At 44.0% G+C, this 14,562-nt stretch overlaps 1 pseudogene; it reads left to right on the top strand.

Moving 5' to 3' along the window:
* Nucleotides 1-14,562, top strand: part of LOC132437152 (coiled-coil domain-containing protein 162-like) — a 47,741-nt pseudogene that overhangs the window by 16,495 nt on the left and 16,684 nt on the right.

The following is a 14,562-nucleotide window of genomic DNA, read 5'->3' as shown; positions in this document are numbered from 1 at the left end:
GGGTCTAAGAAGGATTTTGAGAGAAGTCACAGACATTAAGTATAGACATCTCTTTCTGAGAGATTTGCTAGAAAGGGAGCAAAGAAATGAGGCAAAAGCTGACAGGGGAAATGGGGTCAAGTGGAGAATTTTTATGAGGTGGGAGAAATGTGTGCTCTTGTGAATGATTCAGGAAAGAGGGGAGAAGTGATGATATCAGAGAAAGGCAAATATTTGGACCAATGACCTTGAATAGACTTGAGGGGATAGCCTCTCCCTTTATTGTTATTTTCTGTATCTTTCTTTTAAAAGATAGCATTTTATACCCACTTTTCTACACCTTGCATTTTCCGCTTAATCTATGGTTCTTTTCACATCAGTACATGGAGAAATTCTTCTCTTTTTTTACAGCTGCATACTATCCCATTGGAAGGATATACCACAGTTTGTGTATTGTTTCTAAGTTTTTGCTGTCCTCAGCAATGCTATTCTGAATAACTGTGTATATGCCTCATCACATGTGTGTCAGCCCTGTTGCTGCTTCAGTGCAGGAGCTAAAGTTCATCTTCTGCGGCTCTCAACATTTCTAATGTGTGACTCTTTCTTCTCTCTTTTGGATTTCCTCCTCTTTTTTTATTAACTCTGCATTCAAATTAATTTTGCCTTGTAACACCAGGAATGTACTTAAATAGATAAATATAATAGCTCTTCATTTATTTCTGATCGTTGTGTTAGGTCCAAATAATTGTTCAGATACATATAGGGACTTTATGAAAACAGATGCCATATAGGATCAATAATTATATTTGATTTGGGATTTTTAGTTATGGTAACAAAATATTGTTCACTGGACTTCAGAGGTACTTTTCCAAATCTTTTTGTTAGGAATCTTGTTAGAGATCTTCCTTATTCCCATGTTCTGGAGGATCCTGTGTCCTCAACCACCACCTCCCCTCCCCTGCCTCACCCATTAGTTTTTGTGTATTTGGAAGTGACAGCTTGTGTCCAGTGTTATGTCTCAGACAGTTGCCATCTCGTAGCTATTAATGGTTGTTCAATATTTTCTGGTACTGGTGTTGGTATGTTTCTCCCCTAGACCTTTGGAAACACCAAGTCATGAGAGAAAACTTTTCAGTTATCAGACCACAAATAGTTGAAAATTTTGTACAGAGATTACTGGAGAATTACCAGGATGGTGGACTAGAGGTATGTACTGAAAATTAGTCATTCTAGAGTGTGGTTTGCTTTTTTTTTTTTTAACATAAACGCAAACAAGAAAGACTTTCCCTTCAACACATCTCCTAATGCTTCCCTTACTCCCTTAGAGTTGAAGATGTGAAAACTGAGGCTGAACTCAAAGTAGAAATCACATGTTACCATTTTAATTTTGGAAAAAGACTGATTTCTAATTAAGTTGGGAGAGTAATTAGAATATACATGTTGGCTAATTTCAGATTTGACCAATTCTTTAGAGTAACCTTGGAGTTTATGGATGAGTTGTTTTTAGCAACATTTCCTGTTATTGATTTTTTTAGTATAAAAATTTTAAGAGAAAAACCAAAATAACCTATGAAATCACTACCTAGAAAACTTCTTTAAATGTGCAATATGAAGAAAACGTAACACCTCAGAGAGGTAACATTTTCACCCCTATTCCACTCCATCATCCCCAGTTTCCTCTCCCAAAGGAAACCAGTATCAACAATTTGTATGTGTGTATATGTATTTGAATTCATAACTACTCCATATAATATGTATTTAACAATAATATATATTTAATACACACAACAGGCATACACATAGTCCTTGGAGTTTTTAACTGTTTACTATTGACAGGAGGTACCTTTCTAAATCAAAGGAATCTGCTGAAAAGGCAGTATGAGAGAGTGTTTGTGGATATTTGGCCATAACAGAGTTTTTAGGATCTTTAAGGAATTAAGCCTTAAGTGCAGTAGGTAGCTGTGAATCCAGTGTCCTTTGAAATTCAATCATTTTTAAAAGCCTGCCTTAGAAAAATGTGCTCAATTTTTTGGACAACATTTTCTCCACATTTACATTTTTCTAAGCTCTCCAAATAGTCCCCATAATTTTATAATAAGCACTTCAGTTCTTATTTATAAGGTAGAGAATTCACAAGCTTGCTTAGAGATACACTATTCCTCAGAATTTATATGTATTTGTTTTAAGCTTTCAATTATACCCAGTGTGGTGCTGTGTATTCTGATGAGGGGGTGAAGTAATTCCTCTTGGATCCCTGCAGTTCAGTGATCCTCAAGCAGAAGTACAGAGGTGATTAAGGTGGGGTATGCTCAGAAAAATGTTTGAATCAAAAACTTTTGTGGCTTTCCTTAAAAGGAAGGAAATTCTGACACATGCTTCATTATGGAAGATATTCTGTTACATGAAATAAACCAGTCACAGAAACATAAATGCTGCATGGTTCCACTTAGATGAGGTACATAATGTAATCAAATTCATAGAGACAGAAAGTAGAATGGTGTTTGTCAGGGGCTGGCGGGTGGGGGAATGGGAAGTTAGTGTTTAATGGGTACAGTTTCAGTTTGGCAACATGAAAAGAGTTCTAGAGATTGATTGCACAACGTTGTGAATGTACTTAATGCCGCTGAACTGTATACTTTAAAATGGCTAAAATGGCAAATTTAATGTATGTTTTACTGTGATAAAAAAAGCAAACAAAAAGTTTGTGGCTCAAGATCTGCTCATCCCTTATCTATGTACTTCACCCCAACATTGAAGACAGGATCTTCTGGGAAAGAAATGTGAGTATTAGTAAACAGGGCAAACCTAGATCAGGCACAGCTGAAACTGAGGGCACACTGAAGAGGCTGGTATCAGCCTGCGGTTGTCTTGGAATAACAGGACCCCAGAATGTTAGGTCCCTCCAAAGTCTGTGCCTGGTGGGCTTCTAGTCTCTTCTGGATCATCTGCAGTGACTGGGAGCTCACTCTCTTTCAATCCCCACCCATACCTCCCCACCCCCATCCCTGGCAACTCTTGTTTCAGGCACCTCTTACTGATCTGGATTTGGCCTCCCCACTGTCTCCACCATGGATCCTAGTTCTGTCTCTGGGACACCACAGATCACGGTTCTGACCCCTCACAACAAGCCTTGAGATAAATGAGGGCAGGTCAGTCAGAGAAGCTCAGTTGGGCCATTGCTAGCATGCATGAGTCTTCTGTAAAATTACAAGTTGGGCCAGCTCCAGGAGGACAGACCCAAACAGGTGCCCCTCTGGGTGGTGGATAACAAATATTTACCCATTCCTTCAGGCCGTACAGCCTATACCAGGGCACATGGACAGGGAAATGGTGCTCCCCTCACCTGGGTGCCCCTGCGCAGAGCAGACTGCACTGGTGTGCAAGGAAAGCCTGAGCCCTGCCTTCCCTTCTTCAGCCTAAACCAGCTTCCTTTCCTTCAACCTCTATGAGTGCCCCACCCTCCTGGTCAGGATCCTCTAAATTCAAGGTTGTCTGGCCAGCCAAGAGTACCCTTGTCCTGGGTGCTCTGCTTTGATTAACGCCCATGAATGTGTTAGGTTTTGTCACAGCTGACTCATTAGGCTAACAGCCACCTGAAGCCCACACATGGCCTTCAGGCATCCTGCTACTGCCTTATTATTAGCTTTGTTCTTGTTCAACTTGGTGCACTCTTTGAACCTCTTGAAATCTTTAAAACTCTGGATTTTTATCATCCACCATACTCTCTCCCTTCCAGGTTCATGTCAGCCTACCCTCGGTATCTTCCTTCAAGCCTTTAATAACAGTGTATGAAAGGAGAGGCCCCAAGTGCTGTGCTACCCACTCTGGGTCCCCTCCAGGCTTAACAGGTACTTTGGGCACAGTCTTTCAGTGACCAGAAACTCATCCGGTTGTCCTTTCACCCAGCCCATGTTCTCCGTTTGTCCAAAAGGACATCATAAGAAACCTTCTCAGATGTCCTGCTGAAATCCAGATACACTGCATCTGCTATATTTCCTGAGGGAAAAGTTTAATCTGATCTGACTGTTCTTGAACCCACGTTGGCTTCTTGTGATTTTTGCTTCCTTCTCCAAATTCTTCTCCAAAACTATGTTGAATGAGAGTGGTGAGAGTGGGCAACCTTGTCTTGTTCCTGATCTTAGTGGAAATGCTTTCAGTTTTTCACCATTGAGGACGATGTTGGCTGTGGGTTTGTCATATATGGCCTTTATTATGTTGAGGAAGGTTCCCTCTATGCCTACTTTCTGGAGGGTTTTTATCATAAATGGGTGTTGAATTTTGTCAAAAGCTTTCTCTGCATCTATTGAGATGATCATATGGTTTTTCTCCTTCTATTTGTTAATATGGTGTATCACGTTGATTGATTTGCGTATATTGAAGAATCCTTGCATTCCTGGAATAAGCCCCACTTGATCATGGTGTATGATCCGTTTAATGTGCTGTTGGATTCTGTTTGCTAGTATTTTGTTGAGGATTTTTGCATCTATGTTCATCAGTGATATTGGCCTGTAGTTTTCTTTCTTTGTGACATCCTTGTCTGGTTTTGGTATCAGGGTGATGGTGGCCTCGTAGAATGAGTTGGGGAGTGTTCCTCCCTCTGCGATATTTTGGAAGAGTTTGAGAAGGATAGGTGATAGCTCTTCTCTAAATGTTTGATAGAATTCGCCTGTGAAGCCATCTGGTCCTGGGCTTTTGCTTATTGGAAGATTTTTAATCACAGTTTCAATTTCAGTGCTTGTGATTGGTCTGTTCATATTTTCTATTTCTTCCTGATTCAGTCTTGGCAGGTTGTGCCTTTTTAAGAATTTGTCCATTTCTTCCAGGTTGTCCATTTTATTGGCATAGAGTTGCTTGTAGTAACCTCTTATGATCTTTTGTATTTCTGCAGTGTCAGTTGTTACTTCTCCTTTTTCATTTCTAATTCTATTGATTTGAGTCTTCTCCCTTTTTTTCTTGATGAGTCAGGCTAATGGTTTATCAATTTTGTTTATCTTTTCAAAGAACCACCTTTTAGTTTTATTGATCGTTGCTATCGTTTCCTTCATTTCTTTTTCATTTATTTCTGATCTGATTTTTATGATTTCTTTCCTTCTGCTAACTTTGGGGTTTTTTTGTTCTTCTTCCTCTAATTGCTTTAGGTGCAAGGTTAGGTTGTTTATTCGAGATGTTTCCTGTTTCTTAAGGTAGGATTGTATTGCTATAAACTTCCCTCTTAGAACTGCTTTTGCTGCATCCCATAGGTTTTGTGTCGTCGTGTCTCCATTGTCATTTGTTTCTAGGTATTTTTTGATTTCCTCTTTGATTTCTTCAGTGATCACTTTGTTATTAAGTAGTGTATTGTTTAGCCTCCATGTGTTTGTATTTTTTACAGATCTTTTCCTGTAATTGATATCTAGTCTCATAGCGTGTGGTCGGAAAAGATACTTGATACAATTTCAATTTTCTTAAATTTACCAAGGCTTGATTTGTGACCCAAGATATGATCTATCCTGGAGAATGTTCCATGAGCACTTGAGAAAAATGTGTATTCTGTTGTTTTTCGATGGAATGTCCTATAAATATCAATTAAGTCCATCTTGTTTAATGTATCATTTAAAGCTTGTGTTTCCTTATTTATTTTCATTTTGGATGATCTGTCCATTGGTGAAAGTGGGGTGTTAAAGTCACCTACTATGAATGTGTTACTGTCGATTTCCCCTTTTATGGCTATTAGTATTTGCCTTATGTATTGAAGTGCTCCTATGTTGGGTGCATAAATATTTACAATTGTTATATCTTCTTCTTGGATTGATCCCTTGATTATTATGTAGTGTCCTTCTTTGTCTCTTCTAATAGTCTTTATTTTAAAGTCTATTTTGTCTGATATGAGAATTGCTACTCCAGCTTTCTTTTGGTTGCCATTTGCATGAAATACCTTTTTCCATCCCCTTACTTTCAGTCTGTATGTGTCTCTAGGTCTGAAGTGGGTCTCTTGTAGACAGCAAATATATGCGTCTTGTTTTTGTATCCATTCAGCCAATCTGTGTCTTTTGGTGGGAGCATTTAGTCCATTTACATTTAAGGTAATTATCGATATGTATGTTCCCATTCCCATTTTCTTAATTGTTTTGGGTTCGTTATTGTAGGTCTTTTCCTTCTTTTGTGTTTCTTGCCTAGAGAAGTTCCTTTAGCAGTTGTTGTAGAGCTGGTTTGGTGGTGCTGAACTCTCTCAGCTTTTGCTTGTCTGTAAAGATTTTAATTTCTCCATCAAATCTGAATGAGATCCTTGCTGGGTAGAGTAATCTTGGTTGCAGGTTTTTCTCCTTCATCACTTTCAATATGTCCTGCCACTCCCTTCTGGCTTGCAGAGTTTCTGCTGAAAGATCAGCTGTTAACCTTATGGGGATTCCCTTGTGTGTTATTTGTTGTTTTTCCCTTGCTGCTTTTAATATGCTTTCTTTGTATTTAATTTTTGACAGTTTGATTAATATGTGTCTTGGTCTATTTCTCCTTGGATTTATCCTGTATGGGACTCTCTGTGCTTCCTGGACTTGATTAACTATTTCCTTTCCCATATTAGGGAAGTTTTCAACTATAATCTCTTCAAATATTTTCTCAGTCCCTTTCTTTTTCTCTTCTTCTTCTGGAACCCCTATAATTCGAATGTTGGTGCATTTAATGTTGTCCCAGAGGTCTCTGAGACTGTCCTCAGTTCTTTTCATTCTTTTTTCTTTATTCTGCTCTGCAGTAGTTATTTCCACTATTTTATCTTCCAGGTCACTTATCCGTTCTTCTGCCTTAGTTATTCTGCTATTGATCCCATCTAGAGTATTTTTCATTTCATTTATTGTGTTGTTCATCATTGTTTGTTTCATCTTTAGTTCTTCTAGGTCCTTGTTAAATGTTTCTTGCATTTTCTCTATTCTATTTCCAAGATTTTGGATCATCTTTACTATCATTATTCTGAATTCTTTTTCAGGTAGACTGCCTATTTCCTCTTCATTTGTTAGGTCTGGTGGGTTTTTATCTTGCTTCTTCATCTGCTGTGTGTTTTTCTGTCTTTTCATTTTGCTTATCTTACTGTGTTTGGGGTCTCCTTTTTGCAGGCTGAAGGTTCGTAGTTCCTGTTGTTTTTAGTGTCTGTCCCCAGTGGCTAAGGTTGGTTCAGTGGGTTGTGTAGGCTTCCTGGTGGAGGGTACTAGTGCCTGTGTTCTGGTGGATGAGACTGGATCTTGTCTTTCTGGTGGGCAGGTCCACGTCTGGTGATGTGTTTTGGGGTGTCTGTAGACTTATTATGATTTTGGGCAGCCTCTCTGCTAATGGGTGTGGTTGTGTTCCTGTCTTGCTAGTTGTTTGGCATAGGATGTCCAGCACTGTAGCTTGCTGGTCGTTGAGTGAAGCTGGGTGCTGGCGTTGAGATGGAGATCTCTGGGAGGTTTTCGCCGTTTGATATTATGTGCAGCTGGAAGGCCTGTTGTGGACCAGTGTCCTGAAGTTGGCTCTCCCACCTCAGAGGCACAGCACTAACTCCTGGCTGCAGCACCAAGAGCCTTTCATCCACACGGCTCCTTAATTTGGGATGATTCGTTGTCTATTCATGTATTCCACAGATGCAGGGTACATCAAGTTGATTGTGGAGCTTTAATCCGCTGCTTCTGAGGCTGCTGGGAGAGATTTCCCTTTCTCTTCTTTGTTCTCACAGCTCCCAGGGGCTCAGCTTTGGATTTGGCCCCGCCTCTGCGTGTAGGTCGCAGGAGGGCGTCTGTTCTTTGCTCAGACAGGACGGGGTTAAAGGAGCCGCTGATTCGGAGGCTCTGGCTCACTCAGGCCGGGGGTAGGGAGGGTCACGGAGTGTGGGGCGGGCCTGCGGCGGCAGAGGCCAGCGTGACATTGCCAGCCTGAGGCGCGCCGTGCGTTCTCCCGGAGGAGTTGTCCCTGGATCCCGGGACCGTGGCAGTGGCAGGCTGCACAGGCTCCCCGGAAGGGGGGGTGTAGATAGTGACCTGTGTTCGCACACAGGCTTCTTGGTGGCGGCAGCAGCGGCCTTAGCGTCTCATGTCTGTCTCTGGGGTCCGCACTTTTAGCCGCGGCTCGCGCCCGTCTCTGGAGCTCTCTTAAGCAGCGTTCTTAATCCCCTCTCCTCGTGCACCAGGAAACAAAGAGGGAAGAAAAAGTCTCTTGCCTCTTCGGCAGGTCCAGACTTTTCCCCGGACTCCCTCCCAGCTAGCCGCGGTGCACTAACGCCCTGGCCCTGCAGGCTCCAGTCCTCTCCCGGTGCTCCGACTAAAGCTGGAGCCTCAGCTCCCAGACCCGCCCGCCCCAGCGGGTGAGCAGACAAGCCTCTCGGCTGGTGAGTGCCGGTCGGCCCTGATCCTCTGTGCTGGAATCTCTCCGCTTTGTTCTCCGCACCCCTGTTGCTGTGCTCTCCTCCGCAGCTCCGCTCCGAAGCTCCCCCACTCCGCCACCCGCAGTCTCCGCCCGCGAAGGGGCATCCTAGTGTGTGGACACTTTTCCTCCTTCACAGCTCCCTCCCGCTGGTGCAGGACCCGTCCCTATCCTTTTGTCTTTGTTTATTTTTTTCTTTTGCCCTAACCAGGTTACGTGGGGGGTTTCTTTCCTTTTGGGAGGTCTGAGGTCTTCTGCCAGCGTTCAGTAGGTGTTCTGTAGGAGTTGTTCCACGTGTAGATGTATTTCTGGTGTATCTGTGGGGAGGAAGGTGATCTCTGTGTCTTACCCTTCTGCCATCTTCCCGGAAGTCGATGAGATTAACCTGGGCCAAGTTTTAAAGCACAAGTCGGAGTTGGCCAGAGGAAGAAGGGCTGGGGAGGGAAGGCAGCAATCTAGGAAGGGAGTTATAGCAGAGTTCAGAGGAGGAGATTGTAAAGGTAGGCAGGGCCAGATCCTGAATGGCCTTGTGTGTAATCCTTAGGAGTTTGGATTTCATCCCAGAGTCAGTGGGAAGTCACTGAAGCATTTTGTCAGCAGAGGTAGGTTTTAGAAATATCATCAAAACACCTTGTGTGTGCCTGATGTTAGATGGATTGTTGTGAGGGGCTCTGAGAGGAAGCAAACCACAGAAGCACAGTTTGCTCCCAGCAGGGTCAGACTTTTGCCAGAACAAGGCCTGGCACCTACCATGCTTCAATCCAGGCTGGATCTCCAGAAGAATCCATGGGGCAATCTTGTGCTCTTCCAGCCAGTGCCACACAATATGGTTCAGGTTTAAGAGTTGGTGAAGAAATCAGCCCACTGGAGGGCACTGGGCCAACGGTCATGACTCTGGTTCTTATGCAACCCAGGCACCTGCCTTCTAGGGGAAGTTGGCAGATGAAGCCCCTTTGTGCTGCACTTTGACATCAAGCAGACTTTTAGTGACCTAGGAAGGCAGGGGTGAGTTGTAGAACAGCTTTTGAGAAACAAGTTGCTCTCTGAGCTCATAAGACTTGCCAACAGAAGCACATAGGCTGTAGTCCCACAACAGATGCTGCTCAGGTGGCTCCAATGCTGCTTCTGGGAGGCCAAGTACCATCTGCAGAAGCAAAGTTCATCTGGAGAGAGGGACTGCTGGGAACTGGGAGTCTCCCTGCACCTCTCTGTCACCTGTCAGTCACTGCTGCCTGTCTGCCCCACTCAGACATGGTCCATGTGCCCATTGCAGATGCTCTGGCAGGGCCCTTACTCCTCTCCCTGCCTTCCCCTCACCCCCTATATGCCATCGCCTTGAGCTGATCTTTCAGCCCAGTCTCCTGAAGCCTCAGCAGAGCCACTGAGGGAAGGGAGCAACATGATTTCTCTGGCTTCTGGAGATGCTCAAGGGGAGTCCTGGCTATTCTTACCTCTTTGGTGTAACACAGACTCATCCAAGGCTTCCTCCTTGGCTGGTTAAAATAGCATGCTGGCTAAGAGAGGATGGCAGAGGGCCATGGTGGTTCAAGTCTGCATTTCTGTTTGTTTGGGATCCTATATCTGCAGTGGCTATGGAGGCATTAGTTTGAGAAGTGTTTGCCCTGTGGAGGCCCTGTTGGCATGCTCAAGTTTGGGCACTGCTGTTCAGGACAGAGAGGGGTAAGTCACTGTGGCTGACTCCAAGCACTGGGCCTGGCCCACCTGGATGAGGTCACCAGCCATACCTTGATGGCCCCAATGTGGTCTCATGACTTCTCAAGGCTTCAGGCTTTCAACGCACTCAGTCTGGGAAGTGCTCTCTTTGTCAATACTAATTCATGTAGCCTTGGCCCTTTCACCATAAAGAAGTAAAGGTCCAGGGGATGGAATCTTGGTGTCCTTTGCCTTGGTGTCAGCAGTGGACTCTGGCTGTCCTACTGCTCACTTTCCAGGACCAGGATGGATTGCCCTCACCCACCTCCTCTGAGAGAACCCCTTGAGGAGGCCCTGGAGAGTGAGGGTGGGAGGCTGAGCGCCTCCCCTGACTGCCTGGCTCCTGCTCATAAAATCCCCCATGAGCAGAGGTTTTCATCTACTGTTTCCATTATGCATGTCTTGAGTGCATCCTGCCAAGCTGCTATAGTTGATAACCTTTACCGAAGCTTTACTATTTTTAAATTAGTATATACATTTTATTTAGGCATACATTTTTATATATAATTATTATAATTATATATACATTTTATGATTATATTAGAAAATAGAAATATGATGTATTAGAAAATACACTCATAATCTTACCCTCGTTGATAGCCACTATTATTATTTTGGTGTCTTTCCTTCCAAATTTTATTTATAACTTTTAAAAATTCATGCACTTTTTTTTAACAAAATAAGATTATTCTATATGCCTTTTTGTTGTAGTGTACTTTTTTCACTTGACTATATGTTATAAACATGTTTCCTTGTCAATAAACATACATCCACAGCACAGTTTTTGGTGGCTGTTTAGTGTTTCATCCTATAGATGAATAAGACGTATTCAACCTGTTTTCCATCATTAAGTACCTTAGGTTGTTTCCATTTTTCTTTTCTATTGGAAGGGCTACTCTAAAGAACATCTGTTAACATATATTTTTGTGTATAACTTTTATTATTCTCTAAAAATAAATTCCTGGAAGAGGAGTTACTGGATCAAAGAGCATGAATATTTTAAAACCCTTTCACAGCCACTGCTGGTCTGCCCTCCAAAGTACTACACTGACTTCTCTTCCTGTCAGCAGTGGTGAGCGAGCCACTTTCCTCACTCCATCAGTACTGGGTTTTTATCAGTATTTGCCATCTCCGCTAGTTTGCCTGACCTGGCAAAGCGTGTCTGGGCCCTCTCTGGAGGTCAGTGGCACAGAGGTTGCACTGATAGGACAGTGTCACCAGGACAATCAAATCAGAGCCAGGGGAATCACCCCAGGCTGGAAGGAGAACCTAGTTTGTGCAGCAAACTTCCAGTGAGCCTAGAGCCGTCCAGACCCTGGAAGTGTCACAGATAAAGCTCATCAACTGAGCAGGCTGAATCTTGGAGTGGGCCCCATAGGACTACCAGATACACACACAAACACACTCACTGATACATGTTGAGGGACACATACAGACCTATAGAGACCTATACAAACACTCACGGAGAGAGACATACACAGAGAGGTACAGACACACAGAGAAACACACACAGACATGCATTTATGAATATAGACACACACACACAAATGCACACAGACACACTCGCTGATACAGACACACAGAGACACACAAGCACTCCCATGGACGTGCAGGTCCTAGTCAGGTAGATCTGCCCTACCTTCCACATATTGGCTCCCATTTCTCTTGGAGTCTAAACCTAAGTCTGCCTTGGATGGTTGGACTTTTCCTCTGTTCCTTAAAGACCACCTCTTCAGAAAGGGTGCCCAGCAGCCTAGAGAAAGGGATGGAATGGGACTGCCTAGAGAGGGAGAACTATGGCCCTTTGACCAAGGCAAGAAGTGCCCCTGTCAGAGGCCCCACTTCAGAGGCCCCTCTGGCTCTGCTCCAGCCCCACCCTTCCCCACGGCCAAGGGGATGTGCCCACTCCGATCCCTGGCCTTCCTTCTGGACCGTGCTCCGGATACCTGGGCACTGGAATTCCTGGCCCTTCCCCAGATCATCCTCCCCAGAGAGAGAATGGGCCTCACCACCCGTGAGCACACCCTGGCCTGTGGGGTAGACAAGGACAGCTGTGCAGGGGTGTGGACAGCCAGGGTGTCTGCTTATATGCATGCAAGCCCCCCTCCCACCCGTGTGATGTGAGGTCAAAGGGAGGAAGCAAAGGGGGTCAAACTGTAAACTATGGGTTGGAGACTAGCTCTCCCTGACCATATCTCAGCATAGAACTCAGAGTAGTCCAAGGATGATAAAAATCAAACCTGGCCTCCTGAGTCCCTTTGAAGGTCTGTTTTTCAAAGTAGGAGAATTAAACATTTTCATTTTAATAGTTTGATTTATAACCTTTAAATATATAGAACACTTAGACACGTGGAACGTGGGCATCCGTTTGTACTCTTGTCCCTGGCCCTGCAAATGTTAAGAGCAGACCTGAAAGAGAGACTTTCAAGGCTACAGAGCTGATGTTTTTCCATGGAGGAGAAATGGAAGTGGATCTGTAAGCCAAGGTAACATGTGCCTTGAGCTCTGGTGTGGTGGGGCTGCCTGGGGGAGCTGCTGTGAGCGATGGCCCTTTTCAGATCACTTTCAGGAAAGACCACCTCGAGACCTGCCTCCTTTCCCTGGGTTGTGATGTGATGGCCAAAGAATGCAGCAACTTCGAGAGCTACTCCATGTGTTAAGAGCATGTATTGGAGCATGCTAGGCAGAAGCTCTGCCAGAAAGAGCAAGTATGTTCCCAGACAGACAAGAAGTGCATTGGGGAAGGTGTGGGGAGGGAGGCCCAGGAATCACTCCAAAGAGGAAATAAAACACGGTGCAGTCTGGTGCAGGGAGGTGTTCTTATGCAAGAATTGAGGGTAGATGGCCCTCTCCAACGTTTTCTTCTCATTGGCTCATTTCCTTGGGCTCTGGTCTTCTCAGCTGGGAAGGTGATGGCCCCAGCAACACTGGGTTGTATGCTTTGGAGGGGTCTAGTGGGGAATATAAGAGGTAAGCAGTAAGGCAGCTGGCCCCCAGGGGAAGATCCATAGCTGACCTTCCCACCCTCAGCAAGCCCAAGGGACTTTGTGCTGTTCCTGGTTCAGCAAAGAAGCTAGGATCCTTGAATGAACTCTGTCTTTAGGATGCACATCATGGGTCTCACTGATGAGACTTCCTTAAAATGAGATCCCGTCCTAAAGTTCAGTGGAGCAACAAGCACAGTCCTAGCTCCAGGTGGAGCCTGAGGATCTCAAAAAGAAGCACGAATAACACAGATAAGGGCTGTCTGGAGCATGGTGCACTGAATAAATATTTGAGTTTGGGTATGCACTGCTTTCTCCTCTTTAGGAATTAGACATTATACGAAGAGGTCAGAGGCCACCTGAAGACAAGGCTGGTCAGGTAGGTCAGTTATTACTAAAAAAGTTCTCCATTTCTCAAATCCACAATCTCAGCAGTAGTCAGACATGGGACATCCTGGTGTCATTTTCTTGTGCCCCTTCCTATAGAAATCCCATCAATGACTGGTCCACTGCAGAGACATCCAGGGAGTGTGCCTGTACTTTTTAAGCAATGAGGGCTTTTTTTTTCTTAGTTTTTTGGTGACTTTTGTTATTTTTTTATTGCTTTGTTTTTTCTTTCTGTTTTTTTTTGGGGGGGGTGTTTGTTTTCTTTTGAGGCCAATGTGCCTTCTGAGGAGGAGGTATATAGGCTAAGGTGTCATGGGGAGGCCAGTTTGGAAATGGAAGCCAAGACAGTTGAAGTATTTTCTCCAAAGTACTTAAGTAGCATCTCTTCTGGGTTCATTCATTCAGCAGCCATTTATCGAGCACCTACAATGTGTCTGGAACTGTTCTGGGACCCTTAAGCCAACTTTAGCTTCTTCTGCCCACACTTGCACAACAGGATATTCACCTTCTTCATTAAGTTCAAAGTAGAATACCAATTCAACATTGATATATTGATACAAAGGACTCTTTTTGCAGTGGCCATGTGGAATTCCTGAATTATTTTCCATTAAAACAAAATTTCTGCTACTAGATTGCAGAGCTCAGTCACAATATGATCATGGAAGTCACTGCTCTGACTCGACTCACGGATTGGGAGGAGGAGACTCTGGATCTCAAAAAGCAAATTCGAAAAGAAGTCCAAGAAGAATATGAAGCATTAGTTCAAGCTTTGTTTGTGACATGTTTGCACATCAAAGTAAGTGACCTGGGTCGGATGTCTGGGCAGTCCTGTGGGGACCCGGGTGTACCTGACCCCCGCGGTGGCTGTACGGAGAGATCAATAACAGAGTGAGCTTTGTGACAGCAAGAGATTGTTGGGCCCAAGAATTCTCCAGCTCCAGGCTTTCACTGCAGAGAATGAGTCAGCAATGAGTGGTCATTATTTTCCCAAAAGAGACACTGAATTTTAAATAACTTAGATATTTGCAGTTTTCCTCACTCTACTGCCATGTTGCCATCTGATTGCTGTTGAGGGAAGGGGGAGTTTCTTCTCCCAAACCCCAACAGTTTATGTCACTGTTTTGTCTATTGAATG

This window comes from Delphinus delphis, chromosome 14 (assembly GCF_949987515.2).
Source record: "Delphinus delphis chromosome 14, mDelDel1.2, whole genome shotgun sequence".
In the NCBI taxonomy this organism is placed as follows: Eukaryota; Metazoa; Chordata; class Mammalia; order Artiodactyla; family Delphinidae; genus Delphinus; species Delphinus delphis.
The sequence above is the reverse complement of the archived record's forward strand: the minus strand, read 5'-3'. Positions and strand labels throughout refer to the sequence as shown.